Source organism: Rhyacophila brunnea, unplaced genomic scaffold (genome assembly GCF_057557595.1).
Source record: "Rhyacophila brunnea isolate RB1 unplaced genomic scaffold, BYU_Rbru_1.0 scaffold_11, whole genome shotgun sequence".
Classification (NCBI taxonomy): Eukaryota; Metazoa; Arthropoda; class Insecta; order Trichoptera; family Rhyacophilidae; genus Rhyacophila; species Rhyacophila brunnea.
In genome coordinates, this window is record NW_028232763.1 from 22,600,991 (window position 1) to 22,626,727 (window position 25,737).

At 28.9% G+C, this 25,737-nt stretch overlaps 1 protein-coding gene across 7 annotated transcripts in view; it reads left to right on the plus strand.

Annotated features, from left to right (window-relative positions):
* bru3 (CUGBP Elav-like family member bruno 3) overlaps positions 1-25,737 on the plus strand; it is a 1,071,991-nt gene that overhangs the window by 279,177 nt on the left and 767,077 nt on the right. The window contains exon 1 of one of the 7 annotated variants that reach the window (XM_085960142.1): positions 1,642-1,743. The exons of 5 other annotated variants lie outside the window; for them this stretch is intronic. The gene's annotated coding sequence lies outside the window, so the exon portion shown is untranslated. Of the gene's footprint in view, positions 1-1,641; positions 1,744-25,737 lie in introns of those variants that run through there. One more of the 7 variants, XM_085960146.1, reaches the window with a different exon arrangement.

The window sequence follows — 25,737 nt, forward strand, 5'->3', positions numbered from 1 at the left end:
TATTTATATTAGTACTTACCTAATATTATTTTATTGATGAAATAAAATAAAAATATATTGAGCAAGCTTTTCAAAAGCAAAAGTATAGTATATTGTAATATTAGATTAAAAAACACCTCATGTAACTACTTGGTTGTGTTTTATCTTTAATGTTGGTACGGTTTAGTGTATGTTAGAATACCACTCGGTACAAGATATTTTGTAGGTTTATTTTATATAATATGTATGTATTTTCCAAGCTTTATACTTCCAATTAAAAAAAAATATTATCGTGTTTACAAGAAATATGAATTTAAGGTTTTTTAGTATTATACGACATTTTTTTTCATATTAAATGACATTTTATTAATTCAAATCAGTTTTTTATCAATATAAAATACTCAATACCCATATAGGGTATATAATTATATAAATTAAAATTGGGTACCCATTTAAGTACAACTAATACAAATTAAACACTAAATTAAGTTTTTTTATATATAATGATATTACCTACATTCATTTACCTACAGACAGTAATATTTTATGTACCTTGGAATCAACACGTTTTTTTTTTAATTTAATGTCAGTGAGTATATTATTTTGTTTAAATAATGCAAATTTAGTACATACTGATATAACGTAGGTTAAATATTAGATTTTTAGATTAGATAATATTCGAAAGAATGAGTTTTGTCAAAAAGTAAATTGTGTGATAGTAACTTCTCATCGCTAGCCGAAAATATAAGTTGCGTAAGAGGTATACTACATAGATAATGTGTATGGTTAGATAAGCTTGACCCGTTTCAGGAAAATAAACTGTCATTGTAAGTAAATTATTGCGTAAAGCTTATACGTAGCATTATTTTATAAGTATGCAATAGCCGGCTGTCTAGGTTACCAGGTTAGATGCCGACTACGACCTTATGTTCACCCACATACATCACAACAGAGAAGGAAAAATCGTACATAGGCTCGAGTAACGCAATGATAAACATACACCGGTAGGCGTCGCCATGGATACGGGGGAGTGCGCAGGCGCGCCCGCCTTTCGGTGGGCGGGCCGCCCTCTGCAGCCTGTTGAGTTGGCGACAGTCGCCCCAAGTCCGCCGGTGTTCGACCACTGATCGCACCACGGTACTAACCCTCGAGCGAAATCAGGCTGACACACGTTGACGTCCATCCAACATTATCGCAGATGAAAAAAGTTTCACTCACTCCCAATTACCTAATATCAATTCACCCGAATACCAATTGACCTACAATACGATTGAACTTTAAACATTCGTTTATCAGTTGTAACAGTGAATTTAATTCAAAAGTTTCAACTAGTTACTTTATTAATGAAATTACTCACCACATATATGAAAAAAAAGACTGTTTTGATTGAAAATATATATTTGTAAAAATTGTGCAGAATTTATTTGTTGGAAAATAATTTCATTATTTTGTGTTGTATTTGAAAAAGAAGGCTTTAAGAACTGTATACTAATACGACATTTAATATAAACGCCGTATAGTTGACTGGACGCCGACAATAATACATAAAAGCGCTTGTTAGTATAATATTATATACGTCAAAGTATTTTGTTTGTTAAAAATAATATAATATTTAAATAACAAACACGAACATTGAAGCTGATTGGTGCGTTCCGACGGCCGGCCCAATAAGAGCAGACTACGAGTGCCAGATTTTCCGTCCCCTTCGTTACGACGGCTGTTCACAGAGGGCGTCCTTTTCTTCTATGCCTACCATTGAAACAGGTACCACTATGTTTTTATATTTTTTGTACATTATTTTCTTGTCAAATTATAATATTCAGTAATAACAGACATACAAATATTATGTTAAAGAAAATAATAATATTAACATACATTTTCTCGTTAAAATAAATTCCACATTTACATAACATTTTCCAGAAAATTTCGTGTACAGTTTTGACGAAAAATGGCGTTCGGTATCTGCCACCTGGAAAAACATGACGTAATGTCTACACCTACACCATGACATATGTATAATTTAAAACAACAATATATATTTTTATATTGACTTATTTTGAAAATGACACTATCATTATTAATCTTAAAAACATTTTTTTAAATAAAAAACATAATTTTAGTAAATTTTAAAAAAAAAATATGACCATATTCTAAAGTTTATATTTAAAATACCAAAACATTGTGATATTTAATAATTTTATACAATTAAATTATTCTTCTTTATAAAAATAATATCCATGTTTCGTTTTTCTGTTCCGATAGGTAGCTGTTTTTTTTAAATTAATTACTTTTAAAAAGCAAGTTTTTTTATAATATATTATTATCGCTCTACATATTTAATTATTGCCCAATGTGAATGATGATTGATTATGTATTAATATCATAGTATTTTTATAACCCAATTTTAACAAAATTGTATTATCCTCCAAAACAAAAATTAAACAAGCATTATTACTTATATTTTAATACTTAGACTATTAATTATTATCAACAGGTCAAAGTTTAATCGAATGAGGTAACAAATAATATTTACAAGCATCTTGACAACCTAACCTGATAATTGTATGATTTGTAAAATTTATATGTCACACGTAAACTACCATTATCCCCGTTATAATTATTATGTACGCATACAATACCATTTTTTTACGATTACTTTTATATTTTTGATTGAGATAATTATTTAAGACTTTTCTAAAGAATATATTCTAATACCAGTCAAATATTAAATATTGCGGAAATGTGCGATAGAAAAAAATTGTATTACAATATATAAATTCAATTTTTTTAAATATGTAGCGTAATTTATTTAGGAAGATATTATCATTATAATAAATATTTAATATCAAGTAATAAATTTCAGCGTTTATTATGGTTGTTTTGTTATTTATTTATGCACATACTCAGGTGTTTTTCTTTTTTTGTATATAATACAATCGTTTTCAACGCTTAAAATGTCTTGTTTATTACAGTGGGACGAATGATTTTTCAAAAGGAGAGTGGTTTTCATTTAAATCTATTGAAATAATATAATAAAATTCTAGATATTATTTTCAATACATATTTTAATGTGAGCATTGGTTAACTTAAGTTGACAATGAATCTTTATATTTTATAGCATCGATTTATATTATAATATCTTAAAATTAAAAATTAAAAATAGGACATGATTTTACAAAATACATACATGCTAACTACTCAATCTGTATTTTGCATATTTACTTTTATAATCTTTAATTATTATAAATGTTTTCTATTTCATTTTATACATAATATATACTTCACCATGTTCGATACTTAGAGGATCATATGGGCCTCCAGAGTGGAGGTTGTATTAACAGATTTTGTTTTTACGAGAAATTGATGTAAACCACTGGCTCAACATATTAGGTCCACACTCTGAATCCAAAAACAAAACAATATGTATATTTGTCAGACCCAGAATTCGAACCAGGGACTCACGACATTACAATCCAACGCAAGCCGCTCGCCCATCGTGGGCGTTATTTCACTTTACTAATCATTGTTTACTAATTAATTCGTTTATCGCTATGACAACCATACTTATACATAATACACCATTCGAAAAATAATTATATACTTACTTATATCGAAAAACACGAAATATAATATTTACTTTTTTAATCGCTTATGATTTTCACGTATTTCCAAGAAATGCAATGCAATCATGAAGTAGTTGAAAAGAAAACATGGACATTTAATGAATCTAAAGTACTAATTATGATTGTAATTTGAAATTGATTTTACAATAGAATTTCATTTAATAAAATTCTTTGGAAATAGCTTTCATTTGAAAATTTTCCCTATTCTGTGTTTACTTTGGCCAGTGTGTAAAACCATGCTATTCTATACGCTCTATAAAGCTTGGAGGTTTTGTTCGATAGATGTCAGTGCCAGACATTTATCTACGTGGATTTCACATTGTAAGAAACACGTTATACGTACAATGCTTCTCTGGCCTGTATAGTACTAAAGAACTTGTATCCGACAAAATGTGAGGCATTCTTCTCCATAATGCGTTGCTTACATCATTGTTTTTCATTTATGTGGTATTGGCGGGAATTTATTGTATGTCTTTTGTAGGAAAACAAGTATTCACTGTGGAAAATTTATTCTACACGATATAACATTTATATTCAAAACACACGTAACGAATATTTTTATGATAGTCCTTTGTCTTTCCTTAAACAAAGCCTTTATATTATTATGTATTATAGTGCATTTTCGTAAATATAATTAATATATAATTATTTATTATAACCAAAAATGCAATATTTCTAATTACATCAAAGTACATTAATTGAACGCTTTAACTGTGAGTATTTTTTTTATTAAAATATCGTAAAAATTCCTAATCTAATTCAAATAACTATCACCATAAATTAATACATCTGAATTTTAAACATTGTTTAATAATTTAAAATGGTTAAACATTACTTTAAGTCATCTAAAATCTACATTATAATTGAGAAAAATAAAAGTATTTGAATTATTATCATTTCTGGCGCTACAATTGGCGGGTCTTGGTCTCTCACAAAAACCAGTCAATCTAGTACTAACGCTCTCTATTTCTTAAATCCGGTATGGTGCAGTATAACCATGTCAGTTTCGGTGGTCCAGGTCTTGTCTTACTTTTAGCTTGACTTACTGGTAACTCTTTCGATATCCTAAGCATCTATGTATGTGGCCATATTATTATATTAGATATAATATATTTAATTCTACGACGTCCTTTTCAATCTGACTTTTATGGCGTGAATAATATATATGAATTAAAGGTGAGTTGACTCTCATTGACAATTCTAGCATTGTAAGTAAGCCTTAAATTTCTTGAAAAAATCTCGCGCCGCATTGATACGCACACAATAAGGTGTGAAAGAATAAGTTTTTAGGTAATTTCCCATTTCAATTCGACGCCTTGAGAGTGAATCCTAGAGACGCCTGTGCAAACACGATTTCATTTCCTCGTCACCTTTTTTTTCATTATAATTCTTTATAGAGCGACGTTTTTTGCCAGGCATGCTTTCTTGAATATTTCCTTTTGCAATCAGTTTCATACCTAATACCTTGCTTCTGACAGGCATTCTCAAATTCTATCACAGAAATAAAAAAAATGGTTATTTATCACTATTTGCGACACACAAATACTTTTAGTTAGAGCAAACACTTATATATTTTAAAGTTGTCGGCATATTTTTCAATAAAATATTTTATTTATTGTGAGTGGATTTTATTGACCTATCAATTAATTTAATTGAAAAGTCAAAACTCATATTTATTTTAAACATTAATAATAATAAATTAAAATAGTAAGTACTCCATCAACAATTTTCAATAACTTAATTAGCTTATAAAGTATATATATATATAGACAAATAAGTACTTTAAATATGGCCGCGGCATAAGCGTTGGACTATAAAGCCGTGGGTCCCAGGTTCGAATCCTGGGTCTGGCAAGTACACATATTGCTTTTCAATTTGTGTGTGTCAGGATATGGACCTAATAGGTTGAGCAAGTGGCTGACATCCATTTCTCGTAAAAAACAAAATCTGTCAATACAAACCTCTACTCTGTGGAGGCCCATATGATCCTATCAAGATCGGACATGGTCGAAAAAAAATATATTAATTTAAATTAATAAAATATTTTTTAACGAATAATAATTAACATACTTATTTTATTATACATATATAATTTATTATGTATATTAATACGAAAAGTAATTTATAACTTGGGGTTTACCGCATTTAGGTATAAATTTCTTTATAATACGGTTTTTGCTCACTTAATGAGCATTATTAAGCATGACTACCGAAATTAACTTTACTCTAAAAAGCCGCGAATGTCCATCTTTATTTGGTTAAAGTGTTTATCAACATTATGTTATTTTATTATTAATAAAAAATCTAATGTTATTTTATATTAAAAAATAAATATACATTTCTAAACAAAACTACAAAGTACTAGTCATAACTAACAGATAAAATTGTACCAGAAAAGCATCAATCCGCGCAACATATTCCAATTATTTTACTTCATGATTCCACATGATAAAATCATGAGTAGGTACCAATTGAAACTAATCTTGGTTTGCCACTGTAAGAGTTGTTGACATTTATCAAAGAAAAATATTTAATTTATTGTTATCAGCGTAATATGCTAACTGCAATAAAAAATTAATTTAATGCGCCATATTTTTAGAATTAACTATATAAGTTATTAAATTAAATAAATTTTAAATTAAATAACCACTGAACAAAATTCAATTTTTAAATAAATATTTATGTTAGAAATCTATTTATGAAGAGTGCCTACATTTTTGTATCTGTATAACTGACAGTAACTAACACCCACGGTGGCCACGCGGCTTAAGCGTTGGACTATAAGACCGTGGGTCCTAGGTTCGAATCCTGGGTCTGGCAAGTATACAAATTGTTTTTCAATTTGTGTGTGAGTCAAGGTATGGACCTAATAGGTTGAGCAAGTGGCTGACATCCATTTCTCGTAAAAAAACAAAATCTGTTAATAAAAACCTCTACTGTGTGGAGCCCCGTATGATCCTTTTAAGATCAGACGTGGTCGAAAAAAAAACTGATAAGCTATAAATATTTTTGACCATTTGATTTTCCCTAAAGATACTTTGAATGATTTTGAATTTCGTGGATAAAATAGTGTGTTTACAAAAATATGGATTTTTATTGAAAAATTCTACCCTAATTCCTCACACACCCCAAACTATACACCCGAACATACATTTTGGCCTGCCCATAAGTAAGTAAACGCATTGGAATCGTACAATTTAAAACATTTCCACTCGCTTGGGTTTGTTGGTGAATCTGCGAGAGTGAAAGTTGAACGTGACCTAAAACGGCTCGCGGGCCGCACGTTCAGACACCGCTGTCGTATTTCGAACGAGGCTTTGCAAAAATCCCAACCTTTTAGGAGAAAGGTTAAATCTGTGGGATTTATTCACTTTTTCCTGAATATTTAAAAAAATGTATAAGTTTCCCCGTGTCGAGGGGCTTCGAATTCGTTTGAGTGTGCGTTTGAAAAAAATATTGAATATTTAATGTATTATTTTGTTTCGGCAATAGGATTTCATGGATGGAGATTTGTTAATAGAACTTCTTAAGATTTTTATGTATGATGGATATGTAAGACTTATCGCTGGTTTATGTTTATGTCGCTCTTATACACAGTGTCCTTTTTATTTTCGAATAAAAAGAATTCAGAAAAAAATAAAACTTTTCAATCGCTTGTATTCTGATACGATGGAATAAAATATCATGATTATTTGTGAATAGTGGTACTTTAATATTAATTTACGAGGACACATACGTTATATATTTTTTTATTATTGTTGAATTTCTGTTTCTTTTTTAGAGATTTTTATAGCTACCTTTTTTACTCTCTTAAAAGCTATAGCCTTAATCATATATTATGATATTAGAAGATATTATATAAGATTGATGTAACTTTAGACATAAAATCTTCATATTTCTAAAAATATACTTACATATTTTATATATTTACATAAAAAAACCTAACTTACACATTTAATCATTATTAAGGATGTGTTCCGTCTAATTAATAATATTATAATGAAATTGCAAAATTACACAACAGTTATTTATACAAAAAATACATTTTTTAAAAATTGTATTTTTGTTAACTATTGAAAGCTATTTGTCCATTTTTACAAAAATATGAGACAGCTTTTTTACGAAAAAAGCATTGAATATCGACAAAAATCTTCAGTTTTTGAGAAAATAGTGCTTGATTATTATTATTGTAATTATTAAGTATGCCATTTTTTTCAATATAGGAAGATAACACAATTCATTGCTGTAAAACATGAAAAGATTTTTTATCTTTGTCGATATAATATATGGATGTTATGTAGTTATGCTCACAAGTAGGTATAATAATTTATTACTCCGGAACGTTTTTCTTATATAAATTTCATAACGGTACCTATATATTAAAATTATCGTCTACATATTAATATTTTTTGACGTATTGAAACAGGTGTCATTTTTTATAATAATTATCCTAATACAACAATTCAAAATATAGCCTAAATTGAATATGTTAATAAATACATAACTTTCATTGAGTGGGATTTGAACACACATAATATGCCAAGTGAGTTATTTGTTGACCCAAGTTCTTCTTTTGCAACTTTCTTTAAGTACATTCAAAAAAATTTCTGTTTCAGTGAACAGGTGGTTACCATTACCATCATTTAAATCAGGAAAATATTATTAGGTTCATGCTTAATTATATTCAAATAATTTTTTTGTTGCAACGTCCTTGTATTGATTTGATAAAAAGTAACATATGTTTTCTTTTGTTTCAAATTTGAATATACAGGTAGATATTTAAGAATACGCCATTCATTCTTCATTGAACATCAGTAAATAATCATATATCGTTTTTGACAAATATATAGCATCATGGAAATCCAATTTTATCAACAATAAAAATAGTGTTGTAATTGTATTATGTTATTAGTACATAACATATTCGTTATATATTATTATGTTCACTGAAGTAGCAATATTTAATATAATATCATTACGTTATGCTGCAATAAACGTCGTGTAAACAATCTGGTGGCAATAATACAATAAACACAATTTGTGTTTAAGAATTTCCTCTCTGAAAAGGAAAATCTCTGCCAAAACTATAAATCGCACGACATTCGTCACTGTAGCATTACGCAAATATCTATTGCCTTACAAACGAGCATTACTCACTTTATATTCGCTTAAGTCTATGAAAGGTGGGGAGCAGACTTATGATAAATAAGCAACATTACCAGAGACTGCATGGCAGTGCGTAAAGCTCAAGGGAAATGGTGGATTGACAGAGATAGGAAGAATCCAGGGCACGGATTCTTGAACATTGCATTTGAATGAACCGTATTTTCTTGTATCACACTTATACTATGTGATTTCTATCTTTGCTACATCTATCAACCTTTCCTGTTCTGTAACATAATGCGATGGCCGCGCGGCTTAAGTGTCAACCTATAGCGTCGTGGATCCCAGATTCGAATCCTGGGTCTGGCAAGTAGACATATTGTTTTTCAATTTGTGTATGAGTCAGAGTATGGGCCTAATAGGTTGGTGGCTGACATCCATTTCTTGTAAAAACAAAATCTGTTAATACAAACCTCCACCCTGTGGAGGCCCATATAATCTTATTAGGATCGGATATGGTCGAAAAAAAATCATAACGTTTTTTTAAACGTAATACCTATTTGATTTTTTAGTTAACAATAAGCTCATCTACACAATATTTTAGCTATTCGCATAATCTCTGAAAAGACAAATAGTAAAATAATGATACAGAAATATGTATTAATCTGTTTATACAGTTGTGGTATGCGGTGACGTTTGGTTGTAGACATAGTGTTTATAAAATATGTCTTTACCAACTCACTGCAAATTATATACTTTAGGTTAATTAAATGATTGGACCATGACAAGTAGCCCATAATGTAGTATAGTGTAATATCGATTGTGACAACAGATTTAATTTTAAGTCATAATATAGAATAGTAATATTAGCAATCAAACAAGAAAAAATACAGGCAATACGACGGCACAGGACAGAAATAAATTTATAAGTACAGTAAGAAAGAGATTAAAAAAAAATATTCCAGAGATGGTTTTTGTAAACGTTTAAATTGTTACTCTTTATTATTTTTATAACAAAATACGATTAATTATAGTTCAATAATGGCACTTAAATCAAATAAATGAAAAATTTTACACGATTAGGTATACATGAAATAAAAATGAATTACTACTATAAACATCGCTTTACGTGATGTAATGCATCACGTACGTAAAACAAAATATTATCTTACCCATAAATTGAGTAAAAAAGTAATGGGGTAAGCTAATTTTAGGAAAAAATATTAAACGTCATAATATAGTTTTGTGTCTGATGCATTTTGATAGAAGAGAACCCAGATTCAGACGCAAAATCCAAGAATACGGCCCCTAGGGAAATGTCGGATTGACAGAGATGGAAAGATTTCAGAGGAGAGTGAGAAACATTACCCAAAAACTTTGGCAAGATAATAAATCTTCATCAAAAATATTATTTTGATTGGGTAACTTTGTAATGCGTTAACTGGATCAGAACTTTTATACTTTCAATTTGGGTAGTGTTACAACTTTTTATTTTTCCATTCGGTTAAATTTTACGGTTTTTTTTTTGTTTTGTGAAAATATCAAGGAAGTTAGTTTTGAAGAAATCGTATAAAAGAGATAAATGCTTTCAACAAGAAATATTTCATTGTTTATATAACATAAATTATTACGCAATTTTTACGCAAAACTATGAGTTGGCGAGTTTTTAATGTTGCTGGTTGACTTTTACTGTTATTTTGTATATTTATATGGATACGATAAACTACGTACTAATTTAATCTAATTAGAAGACAATCGTATTGTATTTAATATTAATAATGGTTAATACTTAAGTTATTCATAACATATGCCAATGCTTGGAAATATCAAGATGATAAGCAATAATTATTCTTATATTTCTTCTGTCATCAAACACCAAACTGCTACTTAGAATATCATTTATATTTAAAAAAAAAAAAAAAAAAAAATGCTGGAATTTTCTGAAATAAGTTCCAAAGTATAATATACATATTATAATGCTATATATACAAATATGAATGAAAGAGAGATGAAAGAGACGGAATTCGGTTGGCTTGAGAAATAGGCAAATCAGGTTGAAATTTTTGTAAGACATCCGTAGCTTAGGCCAAGCTGGTTCAACATCACTCTACTTTTTCTGCTTTCTTTTCTCCTCGTAACTTCTAACACCCATTGGATATCCACCGCAACTATCGAGTATCGATTGGTTTGATACTTCGTAAGATACCATGACTCGCTACTGTAAAGCAGCACTATCAGAATAGGCAGCATTCGGTTTTAACCTACAACCTACAGTAGGTACCTACATCATCATCATTCTCAAAAATTCCGCGTCAAGGTAAATATTACTCTAGTCATTGCCATGCGGATATCGAGCCTTACCAAAGTGTCATGTACCCTGATAATTACCTCCATGAACTTAAAGGTCTTTATATAAATGATAGGTAATGAAATCTTTATTATATACATTACATAGTTTGTTTGTTTGTTCTTTCTAATCTTCAGCTTTTTGTATATTAATAAGTTAGCATATTATTTTGGAATTGATTTTTATTTGGTGTTATTTTGTTTGACTTTTATTGATGTCAGACATTTTCCTTTTTGACATATCATAATATGCCTATATTAAAATAGTAATTTTGATATTGGAAAATATGTTTTTTATTATTTTATTTAATAACATTAACGAGACGGCCTCTCGTGTAACCCCGGTTATTTGTTTATATTATTAAAGAAATCACACGAATAATATAATTATATTATTATTGTATGAATTATTGATTCAATATCTTATAAAAATAAAAAAGCGTTTATAGCATTTATTCAGAGTTGAAATCTAATATAAGACAATACATTACTTAAATTACATTCACTTTCAAATTCATGGCTATAATTTAAAAGGCCACTCCTTGCCGACACAAAATAGCTGGTAGTTGTTTTCACCTCTAATAGGATTTACTCGCGACAAATGTTTCAGACACTTCATACCTTAAACCTGAACTATTGCAGGCAAACTACACATCTTCCGACTCTATACAAAAATATTCGCAATTCCCAAACGCTGAACCGAGTCTTAGTCTTAATACCGTAGAATCTTGTAGGATTTGGGTAATGGTAATGTAAGAACGAGTCTAAGCCAGGCATTGTGCATACGACCCGGAGCTCTGTAGGTAATAATTTGGCGCACAGTGGAGAGCACATGGCTACAAGAAGGAAGGTGTTTGCTACACGGCACTTGCTAGGAATTACGTATACATCCTCAGTTCTTACGTTGTTATACACATTCAAGTCTTATAATATAGTTATGTTGCTGTCTTATTCTTACGCGTTTGTTTGCCGTGGGTTAGGTTGGCGAAAATATACATTGCTTTTGTTATACAATTATACTATTACGTATAAACGTTACCGAATATGGTCACGCCAGGTATCGTACTACACTTTGTAAGATAGAACCGTGTTACATTGTCATAATAACCGCCCCATGTTGCTATTATTAATTTGGTTCACGACTGCGTTACCAAGTTGTGCAGCTTTCCTATTCTTATTTTGCATAGCCATTGTGCATGGAAATAATTGCAGTGATAGAAAAGGATAATATTCCGAAATGAATTTTTATTTTTAAAATATCTACAGTTTACATGAAAACGTCATGCGTAGAATAAGATTTTTAGTTTTAACTATTAATCCAGACAACCGTGCCAAAAAATTATTTTCAAATTAAGTTCATCTGATCGAATATTTAAAAAATGATAATCTTAGTATCTTGCTATTTATAAGAAAAAAAAACGTATATTTAAAATAAGAATTTATAGTTATAATGTATATTATTAAATTATTGATATATCAGGAAAATTTGGAATACTTTGATCTAAAAACTTTTAATTATATTACGGGTGATTATAATCAGACCTCTACGAAAGAATTTAAAAACTTTAATTGAATATTTTATTTTGATATTTTTTCAAAGATTTTTTTTTTATTTCTAGTACCTTTATTGTATTCTACAAATATTTTAATTATTAAATTGTAGTTTGTTAAGTTTTCTTTTAATATAATTCAATGATTTTTCATAAAATAGTATTAAAGTATCTCTCTTGTTTCTAATTAATAAAAAAAAACATTGATGTATCTAAAAATATATATGAATATCCTTTTTTATTCATAACATTTTTTTAATTTGACATTTTAAAATCAAAAAAGACAATCTATAAAAATTTTCATCATTTTCTAACATTCTTGAATTTTTAAAACTATATTTTAAAGATATAAAATATTCATCAAATACGATCTAAGTACTAAGAAAAATCTATTTAAACAAGAGATAAATTTAAAGTTTCATAAGTATAGTTTTTTAACTTTATTTTTAAATACGTATTGGTTGTTAATTACAGGTGTTGCTTATGTTCTTCGCCTTAAATATAACTAACATATTGTTACGTTTATTAGACCTATAAGTTCTTTTAGATTAGTTACATAAATATATAGGTACTGTAATAAAAATAAATCTATCTATATTAAACATTGTCCGAATTGAGTGTATGTCATAGTTTTTTATTATTACAATTTATCTGTAAATGGAAACAGAAAGCTCTTCTTTCCTATTGCGGACGATTTTGACTAAGATTCAATATCTCAAAAATAAATGTATTATACTGTATAAGAAAATGAATTTCGCTCGAATTTCCGGAGCACCACAGACATGTACCGTTCTCTGTCGGACCGGCTGACAACTAACCTAATAATAAAACCTCTTCTCCATGGACTCCGTCACCAGCTAAACTAAAAGTGTACGTGTTTCAAGATCCTGCACGGTTTTCATATGAAGTTAAGAGAAGTGAACTTTACTCTATACTCTTTGTATCTCAGTGAACGTCTTGAAATTATATATGAATGAAACTAACATAATATTATTTTTCTTTAGAACTGAGAATGAGAAAAAAATTTGCAACACAAAATATTTTCACTGTCTGTTAACGAAATTTGAAAATATTTTCAGATATTTTAATTATTATTAATACCTGGCAGCATAATAATTATATTATGTAGTGAATAAGTATATTGATTTTGATATACAGAAGTACTACGAATCAATAACCATTAAATGTATTACGAGAATCGTAAACATTAGTAACGTCGACACACGTCATCATACTAGTTTTCGTAACGATGGATTTATCATACTACTAATAATTTTCTGTCAATGCAATTGTGATACCGACATTTGTCTCGTTTTCAATTGACCTAGTATGCTACGTGCATAAGTTGTCATAGCAGTTCCTTTGGAAGCAAAAGATATATTATGTTAAAATTATACTTATTGTAAATGTGTTTTCTAAGCCGTATGATTCAGTTTTCAATTCAGTCCATCTTCGCTATTCTTCAGAATATTGCAGTCTCCTGCTTAAGTCTTTTAAACTCACTAATAGTTCGTGTTATCTGCTATTATTATCGTGTTATATTATGTTCTGCTTCTTTTCATAATATTGGATCTTTTCAGAGACCAATATCAAAACGTAAGAATCAAAAATCTTTATGAAGGAAGTAAAAGATTCCGTTTCAGATAATACCATGTCTTTACAATTGAGCCATAAGCTTTGGCACTGAATGTAGAATAATTAATTTGTTCATCTTTAAGCAGAATTGAATACATTTTCAGTTAATTCTGTTTTGTATGTTTCGGAAGAAATTCATTAAAATAATATTTACTACTCACTATTATTGGTTGCTAAGGGATCCTAGCTACTAAATTATTAATATATACGTGCGTTTCTATGGAAATCAATATGAAATGTCAAAATGACATTTCAGTATTCTATCATATTTATTCAGTATTTCTATCAAGTACAAAAAAAAGTATTTATTAATACATAGCATTGTCAAGTTTATATGATTCAACAGAAAATTAAAAAACGTGGTACATAAAAAGTTCTTTTTATCTTGTCATTATTATGTATAATTAATATTGGTATGAACAGACCAAACATATGTATTGTAGGAACGCACCATTCTGAGGGTAGAGATCGAACTTCAGGCTTTAATAAGTGGCTGTATTGATTGGCATGAAATATGAATTTCGTAGACTTATTTGGACACCAACGAAGAAGATGTTTTGATACGATATTATAATCCAAAATAACTGATAATGCAGAAAATGATGAGATTATTTTGGTGATCTGATGCAATTGACCCACGATTATAAGATATGCCGTAATTTCATTGCTAATTCTTGAAATAAGACGATACTCGGAGATACAATGTATGCATTAATAAAATCCAGCATAATATTTTGGCTGTCTTTATTAGTAAAATATTATATACATAATATTTAAGGCAAATTATATAAATAAGCGAAAAATAAAACTTGAATTATATATAATATATAGTATATACATACCCACCAGAATAAAAGGGCATCGATCGGCGACTATAACTTGTATATTTTTAAAATTTTCAATATGATATTAGTTTCAAAGTTTGTTACATTCTTTTTTTCTTTATTTTGATTAGTCCTTTCCATCGTATCTAAATTGGTTACATATATCTCTCACCATTTTTGATATTTTTTGATCAACTTTAAAAACTTTTTTTTTATTAATTTTAAGAAATTTGGGTAATTTTATTTTGCTAATCACCTTTTCTAATTATCATATAATAATAATATGTTCTAAATGTGATAAACTCCTTTTTCCGATAATCTAAAAATGGTGATATATGAAAGTAAGTGACTTTAAAACTTAAGTTATATAACTATTTCCCTAAAGTAACTAATACCTAGATTCAATAAAAAAATATTATGTAAAGTTCATAATAGTATTGAAGTCATATTTTTGCACCTCGTGCATTGCATCATTTTCCGTTAATATTTCGTGTTACGAAACTAAAAACAAAAATAAAAAATGGGGCTAAAAGTGAGTCGCGCTGAGAGCAACACGAAATTGATTTATCGTCAAAAATATTTAAAGCCGGCAACGAACTCGCGTTCAATGCAAATGTAAGAGCAGCCGGAAAAAAATGGCGGAAAAGCGGGTGGTAGCAGAATCCTAATTTTCCACTCTTTTGAATATCCCAATATTCTTTTTGGCATCAGCGGCAGGAAAATTTTAATTCAGTGCCCTGCGTCGACTTTGTGGAAAGATGGCGCTCAGAGAGAACGGGGAGGGAGTATATTGCAGGGACAGGGACAGGGATGCTGAAATGGTAGCAAAGGGATGGGCTTTTAAAGCTCTCATCCTTTTGCTGATAAGGTTCTGAGGGATGGTAAATGCATTTTCCTTTTACCTACCTCATAACTTTTTGGAACGGCTATCTGATAAATAGAGGTTATAATTTGGTAAGGTCAAGTTTATTGCGACCCTCTTTTATGCAAAAAATGGTCGTAAGCCTTATTTACGTAATAGAGTTTTAGGCTTTCAATAATATTTCAAAACTCATTTATTTTCTCATTTTGCACTACACATACATCCATTGAGTGACCTTGCATACATTTTTATTGATTTAACAATAGTGCTTCATTATTTCTAAAAGAAAATTACCTATTTATTATTATCGTTTACTTTTAATGTTACCATAAAAAACATGATCTAATACACTTGCGTACATCAGAAGACATTTAATTAGTAATCAAATTTATCATCATCAACCGTGGAGTTTGAAAGCTTCTTCTAGTTAACTTAACTATTCGTGATCCCTAGTTGGTATGGCAGAGGCTGTGGTCGTTTAGAGCTCATAAGATAATACCTCTTTCACATTTTGTCTAGAAATTATCCATTTGCCGAACAACATCCTGGATTTATGGCGTTTCATTAAATTGGCTTGCATAATCAGTTTAACTTTATAGTAATTACAAGATAAAAAGAACTTTTTATATACGTTTTTAAATGTTAAGTTGAATTATTATGCTCAATATGCTCAAACTTGTACTTGATATAAAGTAAATAAAAAACAACCAAACAAAAAAATATAGAATACTGAAATGTCATTTTGATTTCCACAGTGACGCACGTATATATTAATAATTTAGTTGCTAGGGCTACCCACTTAGCAACCAATAATAGTGGATTGGATTACGGATTTCTTCCGAAATAACTTTTCATACAAAACAGAATTAACTGAAAATGAATTCAATTCTACTTAAAGATAGTTAAAAATATTAAAAGATTGCATTGGCATCGTGTTTTGATATATTATAAAAGTTTCAAATGCCTAGCTAGTCGGAAAGTTAGTTAAAAATCGATTGCAAGATTTGTACTGGATAAACAACCACCGGACAAATAAGAATACTAGCTAATAAAAGCGTTGTAAAATGGCAATGTACTCAAAATATGTATTTGAATTATAATATAAACAAACTTGGTGTTAATTAGTGGACTATATTTGGAATGGGCATGATAGACTTATAACTTTTTCCTGAAAGTTTATGATGTTTATGTTTTATTGTTAAATTTTTGGATACCAAATTTAAGACTATATTGCAAATGAGATAGTAATTAATTATAGATTAATAAAAAATACAAAACATGGATCGCAAAAATTATTAGTGTAGAAATTTATATGATTCGTGTATTTTTATGTACATATTCAATGTTGATAATAACATTTGATATTAAATTGCCAAAAATCCTCATTAAATTGTAGAGCCAATTTATGAATGATTAGTTACATTAGCAGAATAATCATTTATAAAATATCCATTATAATATAAGTGTTTTCGCGTAAATATTTATGGTAGATTTACACAGATATTGGTGAATATTTTGGATTTGCATTCGCTAAATGCATGTTGACGAAAAACTTGCATGCTTGCAGCGCAGCATAATAATTCAATCACGCGTTCCCCACCTTCACACTGTCCTGTACACGATCAATTTCGTTACTCATAATCGAATTTCAACACATTTCATGATTATTTCACTCGCATTTTGATTGCCGGCAGTGACGGAGGGTTCTCAAGTGCTTCCCCCTAAATTGCCAGACTAATAAAATTCGTGAAAATATCGTTCAATAAGAGATTTTAATAAATAAATAATAAATTTTAACTTTATCTTTTTCAGAGTACAAATTTTATATATATTGAGAAAAAATGCATTATTAAAATAATCTATAAATTTCGATTTAGTTTCATACCCACAGTTAAATGTTGGTAGAGAAGCTTTTTCTAAAGCTATGTGTTGCAGGCAGTTACAAAACTCTAATTATAAATTTTACGATTTAGTTAATTATAATCTGGTCAAAAGTTTAATTAATTTTTCATCATGTAAATTAGGTAAACCCTTTCGTCTACCACTGACTAAGGTTAGCCAAAGTATCTGGTTGGTAAGAGTGAGCGCCTTAGACCCAGTTTCCACTAATACTTTCCCATCCTTACATTGCACTGGCTGTAAAGGTCTCCTTGTATGTGTAAGTGGATTGTTACACCGAAAGACTTTTACCGTAGTTTTTAAGCTTTGCATATTAATGTAGTGCCCCTAACACTATCGGTTATAAAAGAGGTAATATTGTCAACTTATTATGGTTTAATATTTCACTTTTATGATGGTATGAAAGTTCGTTTCGGTAAAATGATTAGTGAGGCGTAAATTTTATATTGCATATTTTAGCTGACCAAATATAAGAAAACAGCTTATCTTATAATACTTATTTTACACGTCGTGATAGTATTATTGTTATATAATATTAAAATAGGTCTGATAAATAATAAAATTTGATTAATAAAACTCAATTACGTCATTAATATTATATTTTAAATAAAAATTTAATATAATTATGAATTTAATTAAATCAAATACTCACTAACTGTGGTTTATGTAGTCTTAAGATATAGGTTAAATTGAAATAAAACTAAAAAATGCTTGCATTAAAGATAATATTAAAAATATAAAATTAATATTATATCAGTTTAACAATATTTTTTAGAGATACATAGTTAATATAATTCATGAGCATGTATTAAATGAATTTATCCCTAAAATCAGTGTTAAACGTATGTTATCAAGATTATTTTAACCCTTAAATTCACGATGTCGACACATATTTATAATAATATAATATTACTTTTCTGATCGATCACAATAAAATTTAAGTAATATTTAATATTATTGTAAATTAACAGTGGCAGTAAATAAAAACTATAACTAGTTTGTCCACCGCAGATAACTGCAAGTTCTTAAATAAAATTTATATCACGCAAAAAAAACATAAGTAATAATAATTCAGTTTGTTTCTGAAAGGCAACACAATGCAATTAAGAGTTAAAGATCCATCCATAAATATTTAGAAATGCTTAACACATTATCAGCTAGGCCCAGCTGTGTATACTTTAAATACAGTTAGGGAAATTACTTATATAAAGCAAATACAAATATATACGCTAATATATATATATATAAGAGCGGGACTTATAAATTGGCATGCAACAACTGTCACTCGATATATAACAGAAAAATACAACATTATTAGGGTTGATGAACACATGAGGTGGCTAATAATGAACAATTTTTCATAATTTTATTTAAAAACTACTTACTGAATCAAAACTGATCGTAACTTTATTAAAGATAGTGATTTAAAAGTTTAAATATTATTGAGATCCTAGCAACAAATAAAAATATATTAAGCCTCCATTACTCCCCCACCCTTCACATTTTTTTCTTTTAAAAATTTTCACCCCCTTTATTGAGTATTAACTTGGAATTTTATCAATCATCTAGTTCCTATAATATATACACAATTGTTTGTTGCCAATCCTGCATAGTATTGACAGTAGTTAAATCGTTGCGTAATCTCGAAAGTAAATTTTGGTACAAATACTGGATAAAGCAGATGAAATTTGAAATGTACTGAATATGTCGTTTGAAGAGTGGTCAACCGCTGGACAAATTCTGTTATACACTGCTAACCAGAAGCTACTAATTGACCACAAATACACTATACAATCCGCTGGATAGACGAACTCATAAAGTTTGATATATGTATGTGGCAGTCAAGAACTAGGGACCAAAAAACGTGAACGTAGTAAGGAATGTCTTTATCCAGCATTCCCCCGCTTATGATGACATCTGGATAAAAATCACCATACTAGGAGCAAAACACGTATCTTAAAGAAATCTTTATATTATGTACTTTGTAGTGCATACCACTAAATGAATAATTTAAGGTTTCTTTTATATTACAAAAAAAATATTATTGTAGCTATGATAATTTTCAATATGACTGTATAATCTTAATTCATGTAGATTATTGTGTAAACAGTTTTGGAGTTATAAAATACCTAAATGCCATTTAATGAGAAATATTATCGTCCCTAATAAAACTTTTTTTAATTCCACTTCGTGCATTTCATATACTTAGCTAAATTCGCTGTTGTAAAATAATGCCAAGCGTATTCCAAACCCTCTCCAATCGGATCCCTGGCCATGTCGACCAGCGAATCTCTGGCGGTCCAAAAGTTTTAATCCTTTGTTAGCGCGTCTTGGACTCTCAGGAAATGAAGTTTTAAGCCGCAAGCCTAACCTTAGGGCTTGGATGCTTACTCCCGGAATAAACCAAGCGACTCCGTGAGTAGACTACGCCGTGGGCCAGCGTATTGTGCTACGCCAATCAATATTGACGGAGACGCTGATCTCCAGACTACGTGCACTCATAAGCTACGTACACAAATTTATGTTTTTTAAAGCCTGATTGCAATAGTTATTTTCATTACCTTAGTTAGAAAACTTCTAAAGTTTCGCTATATTACGCTTATTTTATGTGAACGTATTGTTAATCGCATCATTAAACATTGATGAGAAATTAATCATCTGACAGTATTAGAAAATTGTTAACTGTGTTATTCTAGTAAATTTGTAGTGCATGTGTAAATATTATTATCAAAAAAACAAGAATATCTATTAATTTTAAAATACATGTGTATATTATACAATAATTACAAATATAATATTTAATGATAAAATGATTAATATAAGTATTCATCATAGTATGATTCAATTATTATAAAAAAACAGAAAATAATGATATTTTTCTTACTAATTTTACTTAACAAAATGTTACTAATGATACACTAGGTATCCCCCATATGTAGAATAAGTCCAATAATCCCCTTGCGTTATCCATTAAACCCAAGCAGGCCATGCTATGTTAATACAATTGAGCAGTCTCAGATACTCACCCGAACTACACTCATCAATTTTATTTTTTTATGTTAAACGGTGCCTAATTTAAATCACTGTTTTAAATGCAGAGAATCCCCGTGTTATTAAAATTAATTCTTTAGTATCCATGTGTATACTATATTTTCTATACCTACGCGTTATTTATCATACTAAGTTTGTATTTTTGTATTAATTTGCATAAAACACAGTACCTACACATAAGTATTAAAAATAAATTATTCATATTTTATATTATTTAAAATGCGTCAGAAACATATTATTAAGTATTAGAATAATTAATATCGCCCACATAGTTCAGTGCGTAAGGTGCTATATTTTCATCCGGGGGCTCCGAGCTCGATTTCCGGTAACTTCACAGTATATTTATGTGATTTTATTAAAATCTGAGTATTTATGATTGTTTAACTTCTAATACTTAATATACCACTATTTTACTACGCTATTGTCATTGTCCCTCATGCCCTGTTGAAGCGTTAAAAATAATAATAAAATATATGTATAGATCCCGAGCGGAAATATACCTTAATAAAAGAATGCAAGTACTTTTACATTAAAAGTTAGAGAAACCCTAGTGTCGAGATAATTTCTCAGGTTTTCAAAAGTATAGATGTTCAATGACAATAATACTATTTTCTCATATCTTGTATTTATTATTTATTGGGCAAAAATATTTTAATTTTAAAAACATCTTTATAACGCTGTTGATTGTTTAATATTTTTTATTATTATTAAGTACTATGTTAATTTAACTTAATACTTTTAAACGATTGGATTTTTTTTTATTTTGATTAAGGTTTGTAAAAATCGGAATAAAAAGTAAATATATCTATCTTTAAATAGTGTAATTACTTAAAATTTGAATAAAATATTTTTGAGTAAAAATCTAGATTGTTTCTAATGCAATCAATGCAATATATTAGGTTTTTCGTTATTAAACGCGACTTTTCCGTCTAAATAGCATCCTACTTAACTGTGTAAAAACCGGATGTGCTGCTGTTCAAGCGTAATACAGCACATCCGCTATCGTGCTTTCAAATACTATATTCACTTAGCGAGGTTGAATACGTATCCGTGCATTCACGTGTTGCTTTTATACTAAAATTTCATAATAAAAATACATGCACCCTAACAAAAAAAATATTGTATTGATGAAAAAATCTACGTTTATTATTACCAGTAACACTAATATTGCGGTAGTATAGACGACAATATGAAATTATTTTCAGGGGTTTTCATGGTGATAATCCTTTAGGTAACGCATATAGGACGCTGGCCTAAATAATATCATCAGTGGTTTTATTTTTCTATATTCAAACAAAGAAAAATTAAAGGAGCGTTTACCAAATGTAATAATATACGTAAATACATTGTAAATGTAAATGCATCCAAACTTAGACCCACTATCGTTCATATCACTATACCTACCATCCACGTGGTCTCACTTTAACAGTTTCTTTTTTACCGTGTCCTCTCTTACACTTCTTGGTTTACGCCATATGTCACAATATAAGCTAATAATAGACCAAAGACAATTATGCAAAATTTTAACAATCACCTTTATTACAAAGTAGATAGAGTTAATTGTTCAACTAGAACAGTACGTGATCTATTATCAAAGTAGAATAACAACATATTTTAAAGACATAACTCACGTCTTTTCATCATTATCATCATCATTGATCTACTGCTGGATGAACGCCTTATTATTTACTTTTGTAATAATACACTTTATTGAAATGTTTGGATAAAGTTCATTTTCAACCAAGATTATCAACATTTTTGTCTGTTTACGAAAAAGACTCAAATACATATGAATAGGGTACTTTACGAAGGCCCTTTATTTTTCACATTCTGCAGCTATTAGTACCGTGGTTGTTAACACAGTAAAGTTTATTGTGACGTTTAGGAAGTTGACATTTTTGTAGTATTTTTTTTCTAAAATCAACAATAGATTATACAAAAGACTGTTAATATAATATTATTTGTAAATGACACTTCATATATGCATTGGTTACTTGTAAGCAAAATTCATAAAACAATTTTGTTTCTACTATTTATGTCATTGACAAATAAGAAACTTTATCGTGCAATCAAAATTGACCACTATGCAAATCACAGAGACTACTACAATCTGTCCACGGACTGCACGGTGCACTTGGAGATGAGAGTATCAATTACTCGAAATTGTTTCTCATAACTCCATTAGGGGCGTCTACCCTTATAAAGATGCAGACAGTTCCACCGATTAATCTGCCTAATGAACGCTATTATTTATCCCTGTGCATTCATTAAAGTGTCGCACGGTCGGTTGAAGCCTGAACGGAACTACTCTCGGGGTGGGATAAGGCTTTCATCTTGGGTGGGTGTTATACTTAAATGTTGCCACCCTGAGAAAGACAGACACTTTTGGCAGAACATTTGTTTTACTTGAATGCAATACATCTAATATGCAAATGTTTATAATTAAAATTACTTAAAGCATTTGGTGTAGTGAAATATATAAATTCTTAAAGGAAACATTTTACCTTCTGTATTTATAGATACCTACTTAAACAACAACGTAATAAGTTTCATTAAATTTAATATAGAAATTAATATAGAGTATGTTTGTTTGTTCTTAAAACAAATACCACAGATTAAGATAATATTTTTATTAAGTAGTATATTTTGGATTCGATTTTTATTTGGTGCTCTTTTGTTTGACTTTTGCTGCTCAATTGTTATTTCAACTAACTATTAAAATATAATTATTATTGTTTTCTTGACTAACAAGACTAGAATATAAAAATAAGTTGTTTACCTAAAAAAATACATCATTATCATCATCAGCCTAATTAATCTATCCACTACTGGAATGAAGGCCTCTTCAAACTGCTTTCACTTCTCTCGGTCCTGTGAATTGCGCTGCCACGTACTTCCACAGAATTTTATCATTTCATCGATCCAGCGGCCTCTAGGTCTACCTTGCGAACGTTTTGTATCTCTTGGATACCACTGGATGACTAGATTTGTCCAACAATTGTTTCGTCTTCGAGCTATGTGTTCAGCATATCTCCATTTGAACCTTTAATGGACTTTTTATATATTTAAGTGAGTCACTGTATGCTGGAAATATAAAAAAAGTTTGGATATGAAAGATTTTTATAAAAAGATTAATTCCAGATTTTTTCAGTATGATGTGGTCTATAACAACAATAATTACTAAAATCCGCGTAACAGTAGTGTGAGTAAATAAAAAAAATCATATTGATTACAATACGTATTACAATTATATTATGCTAAAATTTTTATCATATAATTAATATGAAATGGAGTAAAAATAAATAACATTTATGACACATATTATTTACCAATTTTTTTAAATAAATTTCTGAGAAATGTGTGTGATGTATTAAATTTGTGTGATATAAATGTTTTGAAAGTGTTTTTAAATTGTTATTATTTTTAAGTACACATTATAAATAATATTTAACCGGAAATCCAATTTTCTAATCCACGTTTATTTAATTCATTTTGTAAGTGTACATATTTTTATAATATTATTAATCAGGCAGATACGTAAAATTATAAAACATATTATAATTTAGTACCAACCTAGTGAGATCGAATACAACTGAGCATTTAATGATAATGTATTATAAATATCTTTTTAAGTTTTTATCATTATTCCACTAATGCAATCATCGTCTAAGAAAACGAATTTCACCAACTTGCTACAAATGAATATGTAATCCAAAATATCGTGCATAATATGGTGTAATAATTAGACGTTGTTACTTTTCCGAATTAATATTTAAGTATATTATATCTTTGTTTTACAATTTATCTTATATTCCAAAAGAATATACTGCTATTTTACGCATTATTTTTTTTACCATATCCAATCATGAGAAGGTCATATTATGAGCATCTACAGTGTTGGAGTGGTATTAACAGCTCCTAGTTTTTACAAGAAATGGATTGAAGCCATTTGTTTAACATATTAGGTCCATACTCGAGTCCATACACACATTGAAAAAAAAGTTGTTAATTTTCCAGACGCGCGATTTTATCCCGGGATCCACTACATTATAAGTCGTCGCGTTAATATATTGATCATTTTGGGCATAAAAATCAATCAGTAGATTTAAATATTTCAAACTAACCTTAAGTAACATAATCAGTCTTGGTTTTAATTAAAAAAAAAAAAAAACTGTTAATTATTTTCATAAGTAATTATCTTTTACTAAATAATAATAACGGTATAATAAATAAACTGTATAGTAACTAATATACCCAATCGTTAATGCAAATTGTATATTTTAATTACTCTGCACAATGAAACTATATGATAATTCATTAAAGCTACTCCAGAAAATGTGTTTAAATAATACTCTAATTTAGTAAATATGAAATATCATTCTATTCTTAAATTCAAATATAAATATAAATGCTAGGCAAACATATAAGAACATAAATTGAATACATACTGAGAATTTATTTTGAAAACAAATCATGATAGTATCTAATATCGTGATAATTAGCATCAAATATTACAAATTGAATTAATTTTGTATTGAAACAATTGTGGCATTTGGGGATTCACATTCGGCCTGGAAGCTTCCTTTGGTGAAGTTATTTGCATATATTATTATCACAGGTGTAGGAAGCTCAGCGAGTGAAATGTCTTTCAAGCTTCCCAACCCACTACTTGAGAAGTTGCACGCGGATCTTCAGACAAATTTGTATGTGATGCAATGACACAGCATGAGTACTTTGCCGTATCTAAACATACACGTACTGTCAAACGTCAGACTTGTATCAACATATAGAAATATTATCAAGCTTTTTATTCAAAGCTCTTTTTAATTATTTTGCTTGACATCATGCACTTGCTTAACATATAT